At 32.5% G+C, this 12,966-nt stretch overlaps 1 protein-coding gene across 3 annotated transcripts in view; it reads right to left on the bottom strand.

Moving 5' to 3' along the window:
* PKN2 (protein kinase N2) overlaps nucleotides 1-12,966 on the bottom strand; it is a 158,265-nt gene that overhangs the window by 133,936 nt on the left and 11,363 nt on the right. The window contains exon 1 of one of the 3 annotated variants that reach the window (XM_077120363.1): nucleotides 6,363-9,668. The exons of the other annotated variants lie outside the window; for them this stretch is intronic. The gene's annotated coding sequence lies outside the window, so the exon portion shown is untranslated. Of the gene's footprint in view, nucleotides 1-6,362; nucleotides 9,669-12,966 lie in introns of those variants that run through there. 3 annotated transcript variants of the gene reach the window in all.

The following is a 12,966-nucleotide window of genomic DNA, read 5'->3' on the forward strand; positions in this document are numbered from 1 at the left end:
ATCACTGTTAAACATTCTAATTACTATTATTTGGCTAGGTTCTAAAATAAAACTTTGAATACAACTCATGCTCAATAAATATTTGTTGAGAAATGACTGCTCAACACTGACATGCTAAGAATAACAGAAAAAAAAAAAAAAGAATTGCACTGATCATTAAAGCCATTTATTTGGTACAGAAATATGGAGTACTACATGTCTCAAGCCAAAGTTGAATTTTCTATATATAATCTATATAGTCATGCATCAAAATGTGATGTACACTGCACAAATGTATTTAATTTCAAAAGACAAATTTAAAAAACAATTTTATATGTTTAAAAGGGTAAGATACACTTATATGGAAAATTTACTTCTCATTCATCATCAATTAGGCATTACAATATGACTAAATAATAAAAACAAGAATATATTTTAGCTACAATTTAAAACTGGTAAATTTGAAGTATGACTTGTTAGTGTATCAGATCTATCAGGTAACATACACTGAAATGAACAAATTTTTCCCTTGGTATAAACAGCACCCCAAAGGATGACAAATAATTATAAAAAGTTTGAACTATTTTGATCTTAACTATTAAATGGAATAAACATTCATTATGAGTGGGGTTAGATAACAAGATCCCACAGAAAACCAGTTAATACCCCTTTTTATTTATATAACACAAGAACTACAGGACTGACAGATTGAACTGCAAAAACCACAGTTAAAGGTTAAAAGGTAGGTAGGCTACCAATACCTATATAATGTCACTAAGGCATTGTGTATCAAGGAGCCAATTAATAATACTTTGTGGTCCTCCTCTACAGCATTAGTGTTAGTCATGCTATTGAATGTAGTCAAATGGCAGTCTTTTTCCCATGTACTATTGAATACTGTCCAATAAACTGACTACAAAATATAAAACATACACACACAAAACAAAGTGGATTAAAAGAAAAATACAAAAAGAGCAATTACAAACACAAGAACTCTCTAGTAATTCAAATATACATTATAGATATATTACTTTTGCCATTACTGAAGGCAAACTGGGATAAAATAATGTGAAATAATATCAGTGCAGCTTTCCTTATAAATTCTGGTTAGAAAAATATAACCTGGTAAACCATAGAAAAGGAATCCAGAATGGATAAAAAGCAAATGAAAACACACAAACCCTCTGTATAAATCAGGGAGATGCAATTAAAAAAATATGAGCTATACGGAATGTATGTGTGTGAACATTTATCAATAAAAATATTTTTAAAAATACGAGAAATCTATTCATGCCAAAAATCACAGGAAAAAATTAAAACACGATTTGTGAAAAAGAGGAACTATAATTTGGAGAGCTACTTGGCCATCAATATATAGTTATGTTGAAGATACTCATTTGCTTTGAACCAGAACTTAAATTTCTAAATGTATAGGAACTATAAATATGGATACCAAATAAGTAAGAATGTTGATTACAGCATTGTTTATAAAAGGGAAAAAATGTAACAACCAATGTATATAACCACCATTATGAAAAGCAACATATATACAATAGAGCATGCAATGGAATATTATACAGCCACTAAAATGAATTTGGTAAACATGTATTTCCCTGAAAAAATATGGTAAAGAATATTAAGTTAAAAAAAAGACTTGCAAAATAATATATTCAGTGTGAGGTCTATTCACATACCATTTTCCACTGGATAAGGAGGAAGGACAGTAGGATGGAAAGAGTGGAAAAAAGTAGAGTTTATATCTCTAAAATGTTTACATTTTTAAGTCTTATATGAATTTGGAAAAGCTAACATTTACTCAAGGAAACGAGAGACACAAGTTATTCTCAACCTTTTTGTACATACTTGAAATGTTTCCTAATTAAGAAAAAAAGTGTTTTAGGGGACTGGACTTTAGCAAGATGGAGCACCAATGAGCAGATTTACCCCCTCAGTTAAAACTAAAAAACAAAACAAAACAAAAAACTAAATAAAAAAAGACAAGACCTATAAAACAATGGTTCTCAAGATACTGGTGGTACAACAGGCAAAAATGGAGAACAGTGATCCCTGAGAGATGGGAAAGAAACAAGATTTCTTTGAACAAAATGGAATTAAAACAGAAATCAATAAATGAAAGATATTTGGAAAAATTCCAATCATTGGAAACTAACACACTGGCAATTAACCTAAAGAGAAATTAACAGGTAGTTTGACCGGAACGAAAATAAAAACATTTCAAAATTTGTGCAACACTAAAAAAGAAAACCGCAGATTGTTTTGACAGATACAGAAAAACATTAGACATATCCAGCATCCCTTCCTGATAAATACACTAAGCAAACCAGGAATATAAAAAATCTTTTAAGGAACAAGTATAAAGAACAGACAGCTAATCTTAAATTTATTAGTAAAAGACTGAATGTTTTTCCTCTAATATTAGAAACAAGATTAGAATGGCAGCTCTACCTCCTTTTGTTCAACACCACAGTAGTTTGTAGCTAGTGCAATCAGGCAAGTAAAAAAGATTCAGACTGGAAAGAAAGAAGCAAAATTGTCTTCATTTTCAGACAGCATTACCATATTTTGAAAAAACACTATGGAATCTACAAAAAAGCTATCAGTGTTAATAAATGAATCTAGCAAGTTTGTAGGACAAAAGATCAATATGCAAAAACCAGCTGTATTTCTATATATTAGAACGACCAATTAAAAATGAAATTTTTTAAAGTATCATTTAAAAATGGCATTAAAAAAATGCTTATAGACAAATCTGACAGATGTAAAAGACCTATACACTGAATACTACAAAATATTGCTGAAAGATACTAAAGAAGATGTAAATAAATGGAAAATATACCTTGGTTATCAATGGGACAGACGACTCAATATTTTCTTTTTTTTTTTTACATGGGCAGGCACTGGGAATCAAACCCGGATCTTCGGCATGGCAGGCGAGAACTCGGCTACTGAGCCACTGCTGCACCGCCCTATGCAGTATTTTAAGACACTGCTTCAAGAGCAATAAGAGAAAGAGTAGAAATAGAACCACAAGTATACAGACAATAGAAATTGCAAATGGAGAAAGGAAATGCTTTCAACAAATGATACTGGAACAATTATATACCCATAAGGAAAAAAGTGTGTATCAAGCACGTAATACACAAAAATTAGCTTAAAATGGATCAAACTAAATGTAAAAGCTAAAATATAAAATTTTTAGAGAATACATAGAAGAATATCTTCATCATCTTAGTTATAACACAAAAAGTACAGTTCACAAAAGACTTCATCCAAACGAAGGAATCCTGCTCTTAAAAACATACTGCTAAGAGCATGAAAAGACAAGCTACAGAATGAGACAAAATACGTGCAATTCACATATCTGATAAAGCTACTGAACCCAACACATACAAAGAACTCTGAACAAGCAATAAAAATATAAACAACAATTAAAAATGGGCAAAAGATTTGAACAGATACTTCACCAAGGAAGAAACAGATGGCAAACATATGAAGAGATGCTCAATGTATTTAGTCATTAGGGAAATGCAAATTGAAACCATAAGGAAATTTCACCCCCATCTTTTCAAATGGCGTAAACTTTAAAACTGGCCATACCAAGTATCAGGAGTAAGTGATCCAACTAAAATTCACAATACTCTGCTGGTTGAAATGAAATGATACAATCACTTTGAAAAACAATTTGTTAGCTTCTTTAAATAGTAAACATATATCTACCATATGATCCAACCCTTTCTCTCCTACGAATTTACTCGTAAATAGGAAAGCATATGTCCAGTAAAACACTTGTAAATAAATATTCATAGAAGCATTTATCTTTAATAGCCAAACCTAGCAAAAACTGAATGTCTATTAACAGATAGATGGATAAACAAATTGCAATATATCCATACAATGGAATATTACTCAGCAAAAAAAAAAGTACTACTGATACACAACAAAATATGAAAAAATCTCAGAATCACTAGTTTGAGTGATGGAAGCAATGCAAACAAAACAAAACAAAAAAACAGTATACACCATGATTCTCTTTATATAAAACTCTAGAAAACGTAAAACAATTTATAGCAACAGAAAGATGATCAGTGGGTGCCTTGGAATGGGGGAATGAGGTATGGTAATATCAGAAGGAGGTTGCCAAGGGACACAAGGAAACTTTTAAAGTGATAGATATATTCATTATGTTGCTTGTAGTGATGGTTTCATGGGTGTACAGATACGTCAAAACTTATATCAAATTGTACATTTTTAAAAGCGTAGTTTATTGCCTATCAACTATACCTCAATAAGGATGTTTTTAAAAAAGCCTAATTCTCTTATTCCCTTACTATGACATGATTATATTTTCCTTTGTTAAAATCAAGATTGTTCATTGAAATTAACTACAATATAGTTAAGTTGTAGTTCACCTACTGAGTGAAGGTGGGCAAATCATTTATTCCTTCTGGGTCAGTTTTCTCATCTGTAAAATGAAATTAATCTAAATTGATACATACCTACCAATTAATTTTTAGACCTCTAAACCAGAAACCTCTCCTTTTTACCACAGTAAAATTTCATGCTCTTACTTAAATCATGTTCTGTGATGGAGGAAACTGTTCATTACAAAAAATAACTGTAACTACCATAGTTACGTAAAACAGTAAAATATAAAATACTAATTTCAAATTCCGGTTACTAAATAAATGGGAATGCAGTTAATTTTGTATGCCTCCATTTTCTTAGCTGTAAGTAAAGAAAATAAACCAATACCTTTTAAGGTTGTTGTAAGGATCAGTAAGACAAAAAGTGTGAAACATCCAACACACACCTTGCACATAACAGGTGCTCCATAAATGGCATTAAAATAACTATTAGCAATAAAACAGTGCTTTAAATCATAAAATTAGTTGCACATTTTAGACTTCATTATATTACATGAAAATAATTACCAGATTATTAACTTAAATAAAAAGAGAACCACCACCACCACTTTCAAGAATCTCCCCCTATAATCTGAAAAAGACAAGAATTCGGTTGTTCACTCTAAACGAAGAAGTTTAGGTAAGAATACTAAGTGTCCATTAAGTATCAGGCACATAAAGTAATAATTGTTTTATTTAAAATTCATAATAAACCAAGGAGGAAGGTGGGTGAATAGGTAACATAGGTAGACAGGGTAGAAGGTACTGTTACTTTTATGTAGGATAGTCAAGGAAATTTTCTCTCATAAGGTGACATTTCAGTATTAGTGTAATTAAATTTATAAAATATTTAATGCAAAATATCATAGCATCATTAGCCAAACTTCCCTGATCAAAATCCATAAAGATATTTTCCCTTTAAGTTGGCATATCGATGAAAGGAATACAAAATATTTCAAATACAATGTTGCAAAATAATTCCCCCAAAGAAAAGATCCAATAACTATTACACTGAAAAAAAAAAAGGTTTTAAAATGATATTAGGGGGCGGGCCACAGTGACTCAGTAGGCAGAGTTCATGCCTACCATGCCATTGACCCGGGTTCAATTTCTGGTGCCTACCCATGAAAAAAATAAATAAATAAATAAAATTAGGATACTTCACAAAAAAAATACATAGTTTGGAGCTTTCATCTGCTTTTCCCTGCAGTTCCCTGACTTAAATAATCTTTTATCATACTAGAAAGAAAACACATTACTGACTAAAAAACTTTTATAGTAAAGATGATGAAATGTGAATTTTCCAAATAAAAAATGTAAAGATGACAGGGGAATATTCATACAACGGTTAAATTCTTTACACTCTTTTCTGGCTGTTAACCTGAAAGAATGAACAACAGCACAATGTCATACTTTTCAAGCTGGAGACAAAGATTTAGAACCAGCATATATACATCAAAGCCAACTTCAATAATCAATTAACTTGCCTGTCAAAATAAGTAAAAATGAAAGGACATAATTTTGCACACCCTCATGAATGAAAAACAGTAAATGCTTTAATTTTCTTGTCTGCATTTGGTTCCCACTATTCCATCCTTCTAGAACATTTTTTTCTCTTAATAAACTTGTACCTGACACTTCCAGTCAACCAACATGGCTACATGAGATGTTATAGGGTTCAGCTTCCCACACAACTAGCAAACACTGATAAAGCATCTTCCTCAGAGCTCTGGAAAACAGTAAAAGGTTACAAAACTGGGCAAGCACCTTTTAAGGAGGAAAAGCTTTTGGCATTCTTGCTGGACCCTCCCACAACCTCCTCCCTTGAGGTCTCAGTGTGGGTCCCTAACCCCATTCCAAAAGAAGAAGAGTAATTCCTCTGGCCATATCAGAATACATGTATGTCTAAACCAGTCTATCTGGTAGCAGCCTGAAGCAGGATACCCCTCTCTTACTCACCATCTCAGTACTTTGAAAAGAATATTAAGAAAATGATTCCTTTTATAATAGCATCTAAAAAAAAAAAAGAAAATATCTATGAATAAATTTAACCAAAAGGAAGTGAAAGACAAACACACTGAAAATTACAAAACACTGCTGAAAGACACTGAAGTCCTAAATAAAATGAAGACAGCCCATGTTCACAGATTTGAAGACAATATTGTTAAGATGTCAATAACACCAAAAGCAATTTACAAATTCCATGCAACCTATCAAAAGTTCAACAGTCTTTTCTGCAGAAACTGAAAAGCCAATCATCAAATTCATATGGAATTGTAAGAGGTCCCTAATAGCCAAAAACATCTTGAAAAAGAACAAAGTTGAAGGACTCATGCTTCCTGATACCACAACTACAAAGCAGTAGTAATTTTAACAGTGTGGTACTGGCATAAGGACAAACACATAGACCAGTAGACTAGAATTCAGAGTTCATAAATAAGCCCACACATTGATGGCCAAATGATTTGACAAGGACATCAAGTCCATTCAATGGTGAAAGAACATTCTCTTCAACAAAAGGTGATGGGAAAACTGGAAATCCACAATCACAACAATGAAAGTGGACTTCTACTTCATATCATATGCAAAAAATAATTCAAAATGGATCAATACCTATATACAACAGCCAAAACTATAAAATTCTTGTGAGAACAGATAAGGGGAATATCTTTAGCACCTTGTAGTAAGCAATGAATTCTTACTGTGTATCAAAAGCACAAGAAATAAAAGAAAAAATAAATTAATTTTATCAAAATTAATTTTTTGTGTGTGCACTGAAAGAACATTATCCAGAATGTAAGACAATCTACCAAATGGAAGAAATATTTGGAAACCATATATCTGATAATAGTTTAATATCCAGAAGATACAAATAACTCCTACAGCTAAAGAACAAAAAGGCAATCAACTCAATTTAAAAAATGGCCTAAAGATTTGAATAGACAATTCTCCAATGAAGACATACAAATGGTCAATAAGCACATGAAATGAAACTCAACATCATGAAATAAAAAATACAAAGCAAAACTACAAGATAGTGCTTTGTCCCCAAATATGATAACTATTATTAGTGAAAATGTTGGTGAGGATACAGAGAAATAATATTATTATTGTCGATGGGAATGTAAAATGGTGCAGCTAATATAGAAAATAGTTTGTGGTTCCTCAGAAAAGTAAAAATAGAAGTACCACATGACCTGCAATTCCACTTCTATGTATATGCCCAAAAGAATTGAAAGCACGGACTCAACAGATATCTGTACACCTATGTTCATAGCAGTGTTATTCACAACAGCCAAAATGCCAATCTAGTGTCTATGAATAGTCGATTAGACAAACAAAATAAGGCATTAACATACAATGTAATATTATTCAGCCATAAAAAGAAATAAAGTACTGATGCATGCTACAACACGAATGATGAACCTTGAAGATATCAAATTGAATAAAATAAGCCAGACAGAAAAGGACACTGTATGATTTCTATTATATGAAGTACTTTGAATAAGCAAACTCATTGAGATAGAAAGAATAGTGGTTAACAGGAGCTGAGGGCACACGACAATGAGGGGTTATGGCCTAATGGGTCTGAATTTCTATTTGGGATGTTGAAAATGTTCTGGAAATAGACAGTTGTGAAGGTTTGACAACACTGTTATGTGCTTAATGTGAAAGAACTGCAAACTTAAAAATGGTTAAAATGATTCTTATGTACATTTTACAACTAAAAGAAACGGGCTGAGCAAAACAAAATAAACAAAAAAAATGAGACAGACCTGTTAAGTATGGAAACCGGAAAACTCTCCAAGACATACTGTTACATGCAAAGAGAAAGCTAAACAACTCACAGTGATTCTGCTTACATAAAATATTTATGTGAATCTATACATAACCTTAAATGCTTAGAAAAAGATCTCGAAAAAAATATACCAAACTATTAAGAATAATCTTGTCTGAGGAGGCGGAGAGAAGGGAAGGAAGCTTTGGGAGAATTTTTACACCATACTTTTATGTATTACTTTAATATTTTATAAGACTGTATTTATATAACATTTGTGTAATAAAATAAAGGTCTTAATAAAGGGTGGGTGGGGGGAAGCAATCAGGTCCATGTAGAAGCAAATGATCACACCTTAGAAGTTTGTTATTAACTGCTTTTTATAAGTGCTTACTAATTTTCAGAGTCACTGCCATTCACAAAATGTATGTGTATGCCTTAGACTCACTTGCTTCACTGATTCATGCTACTGTCCTGGACTCCAAAGGCATGTCAGTTCTGCTCTCTGCTCTATGCACATTTAAGAATCATTTTCTATTTAATATCATTTAAAGATTTATTTCAACCAGTTTTTCTAAAGCTATAAAGTACTTAATAGTATAACTTTATTTTAATACATAATGCATTTCAACAAGGCAAGGCCTTAAGTAATAAGCTCTTTTCTACAAATGAAAGGTAATGAATAAGAATATTTATGGTGTCTAGTTGGCAATGCCTACATGATAAGAACCAACTGACTTCAAGGTGACTCTCTCAAATATACATGTATTAATAACGCAGCTTTTGAAATTAAAAGTTTCTCTGAGGTTCACTATAATGAAGTCATTTGACTGCATGACACCACCATAACTCATTCACTCATGTTTGATTACAATAGCAGGCAGACAAAAAGCATCCATATTGGCTGAATTAATGAATTATATTCTTTCTTAGATAGGAAAAAATCTTGTAAGCATCATCAGATTAAAAAAAAAAGTTTACTATTCAAATTGCAGAACTGGGAAATTCTGGTTTGGTAACATTTCCCTAAACTCAATGTTTGTTATTTGTTTCTATTTGTACAGTGAAGAGTCTACAGTTAGAAAACAATTACCCTATTTTTGTCTTCCTTATTCTCTTGGTTACTGGGTTTTTGCTTTTTTTCCCCATTACCTATATAAAATAGAATTAAAAAACCTTTATCTATTTTCTTCAGCTTCAGCCACTTCTCATTACACCAGTTTACCTATTATACCATGTTAGTAACAGAAAAAACAGAATTTTATAGAAAGCCAGCATATGAACTAGTATTTTTTCTTAGCTCAACTCCAATAATTCTTTCAATACTTGAGTGTAAAGCAACTTATTCAAGAGATGCTTATTATCAATATAGCACCTCTTTTCACAGAATCAGAGTACAGGACAAAGAACAACCTACTTTCTTATATCTTAATATAAGCTCTAACAATACTGTTTTTACATTATACTGTTAAACAGTATTATTATACTGTTTTTGTATTACTATACTATTTATATATTATTACAAGAACAGTCAAAAGTTTTGATATAAAAATTCATTAAAGAGAAAAAATGAGATATAGATCAATTTCCTCCTATTTCCTTTTGAAAAGAAATACATAAATTATTTTTGTTAGAAATAAGGGTCTTTTATTCTTTGGCATAAAAATCTTTCAAATAATATACTCAAGGAATTAGTGAGATTTTTGAAAAATTATTTATAAAATGCTAGACTTAAATGAGTTTTCAAGCACAAACAAGTATTCAAAAGTTAAAAGACAATCTTTTCTGCTTCTGTTATCTACATTAATTTTATCCTCCTTGTGCATGCATTGTTTCATAGTAACAGTAATATTCTCATGCCTTACCCTAGTTTTTCCTTGCTATGTTCTTTACAGCCTGAGAGCTACTGTTGCTGTGCCCTGCTCTAGTTTGCTAGCTGCCAGAATGCACTATACCAGAAACGGAATGGCTTTTAAAAAGGAGAATTTAATAAGTTGCTAGTTTACAGTTCTAAGGCCAAGAAAATGTCCCAATTAAAGCAAGTCTATAGAAATGTCGCATCAAAGGCATCCAGGGAAAGATACCTTAGTTCAAGAAGGCCAACAAAGTTCAGGGTCTCTCAAGTGAGAAGGCACCTGGTAAACACAGTCAGGGTTTCTCTCTCAGCTGGAAAGGCACATGGAGAACATGGCGTCATCTGCTAGTTCTCTCTCCTAGCTTCCTGTTTTCACAAAGCTCCCTGGGAGGCATTTTCCCTCTTCATCTCCAAAGGCCACTGGCTGGTGGACTCTGCTTCCTAGTGCTACAGTATTCTCTGCTCTCTCTGAATCTCTCATTCTCCAAAATGTTTCCTCTTCTATAGGACTCCAAAACTAATCAAGACCCACCCAAATGGGTGGAGACCTGCACCCAGCTAATCCAGTTTAACAATCACTCTTGATTAAATCACATCTCCAGGGAGATGATCTGATCACAATTTCAAACATACAATACTGAATAGGGATTAGAAGAAACGGTTGTCTTTACAAAATGGAATTAAAATTAAAACATGGCTTTTCTAGGGTACATACATCACTTCAAACCAGCACATGCCCTTTCTCTAAAACAAAGTTAGTTTTATCGTCTAAGAAAGTTAAAGTAACTGTACATAAAACTCATACAATTCCATTTGGGGGGTTTTATTCTCCTTGTTGCTCAGTATGTGACTTGCTAAAGGTTGGCTCTATTACCAGTGTCTTAAACACACACACACACACACACACACACACACACACACACACACACACACACACTAGGTACTCTACAATTCCACTTGAACTAATTTTTCATCTAGCTCTATGATTCCTAAAAGTGGCTCCAAAATTCCCTAACTAGATGCTGTAGAAGTAAAAGTGCCAGGCTCCTGGTTATGGTATAACTCCATATGAGGTTGTTGTAATCGTTTTTTTTAAGCAAATCTGATGTTTCCATCTCTGAGAAGCACTTCATTTCCTTTATTGGTGTAAGATTTTCAGTTAGCCATTCTATAGGAGGACCTATTTGATCAAATTGTGATGCTTTTCTTCTAATAAATATAGAACAGATGGAGGCCATCATACCTAATCATTATTATTTAGTAGTCTCTAACTGCATTGTCCAATACAGTAACCACTAGCCACATGCAGTTATTAAAACTTAAACTAATTAAAATTAAATTAAATTCACTTTCTCAATTGTTCTATAAGACAATTCTGGATAAAAATGCAGGTCTATCTTAATAGTGTGAATTTAAAAAACTGTAGGGGTATAAATGTGTGTGCATGTGCATATATGAAGGGTTCTTTTTATCACTGTGGTTTGCATGTTTTTATTAACACCTGTCTGTTAACCTATTTTAAAAAGTACTTTCAAAAAGATAATGCAAAGACATTAAAAAGATGTTTTTAATGAAGCATTTTGTAACCTTGCTGGCTATGTTATCATTATTATTTTTATTATTTTAACTTACTTCAGTTATGTGTAGAAATAGTTTCTCCTGCCAGTAGAAAATTTTCAATCTGGAATAAGGAGTTCAATTATTATATGACTTAAGGAAATAAACTTAAAATTATGTACCTGACAGGTGGCTATACATAAAGAACCATCAATGTAATACAGCTCTCTCTCATAAATACCAAAAAAGTAGGAAAAAGTTTAAAGTAATAAATGTAAAATCTGGGGATTTACAAACATGAGACTTATTTATTCAGCAAACATTAAGTAGCTACTATGTACAAGTTACTCTGCTCAATATTAAAGGGGTAAAAGATGAAGATAAGATATATAGTCCTTTTCCCCAAAGACTTTAAGCATAAAACTTAGCAGATAAAATGAGGCAGGACCCAAAACACTACAGCGCAATATGTAAGTGTCACGAGATAGAAAATATTCTATTTAACTTTTAAGAAGAGATTATTTATGGCCAGGGGAAAATAAGGATAAGAAAAAAAAAGTAGAATCTGAATTGGGCCTTAAAGAAACATTTCAGTAAATAGATTGGCAAGAGTATAGATGAGAAAAAATTACTAACAATGGTTGTTCTACTTTGCTAGCTGCTGGAATGCAATATACCAGAAACAGAATGGCTTTTAAAAGGGGAACTTAATAAGTTGCTAGTTTACAGTTCTAAGGCCGAGAAAATGTCCCAATTAAAACAAGTCTATAGAAATGTCCAATTTAAGGCATCCAAGGAAAGATACCTTGATTCAAGAAGGCCGATGAAGTTTAGGGTTTCTCTTTCAAGTGAGAACATACATGGCAAACATAAGAGTTTCTCTCTCATCTGGAAAGGCATATGGTGAACATGGTCAGGGTTCCTCTCTCATCTGGAAGGGCATATGGTGAACACAGCATCATCTGCTGACTTCTTCTCCTGGCTTCCTGTTCCATGAAGCTCCCCGGCTGGTGGACTCTGCTTCTCACGGCTATGTCATTCTGCTCTGCTCTCTCTGAATCTCTTTCATTCTCCAAAATGTTTCCTCTTCTATAGGACTCCAGAAACTTATCAAGACCTACCCAAATGGGTGGAAACATGTTGTCACCTAATCCAGCTTAACGATCACTCTTGGTTAAATCACATCTCCAGGGAGATAATCTGATTACAGTTTCAAACATACAGTGTTGAATAGGGATTGTCCTGCCTTTATTAAATGAGATTTATGTTAAAACATGGCTTTTTTAGGGGACATACAGCCTTCCAAACCGGCACAATGGTGTACCTCAAAAATAGCCTCCTTGTATATGAGGTTAAAAATGAAAAGATATTTT

Source organism: Tamandua tetradactyla, chromosome 11, assembly GCF_023851605.1.
Source record: "Tamandua tetradactyla isolate mTamTet1 chromosome 11, mTamTet1.pri, whole genome shotgun sequence".
Classification (NCBI taxonomy): domain Eukaryota; kingdom Metazoa; phylum Chordata; class Mammalia; order Pilosa; family Myrmecophagidae; genus Tamandua; species Tamandua tetradactyla.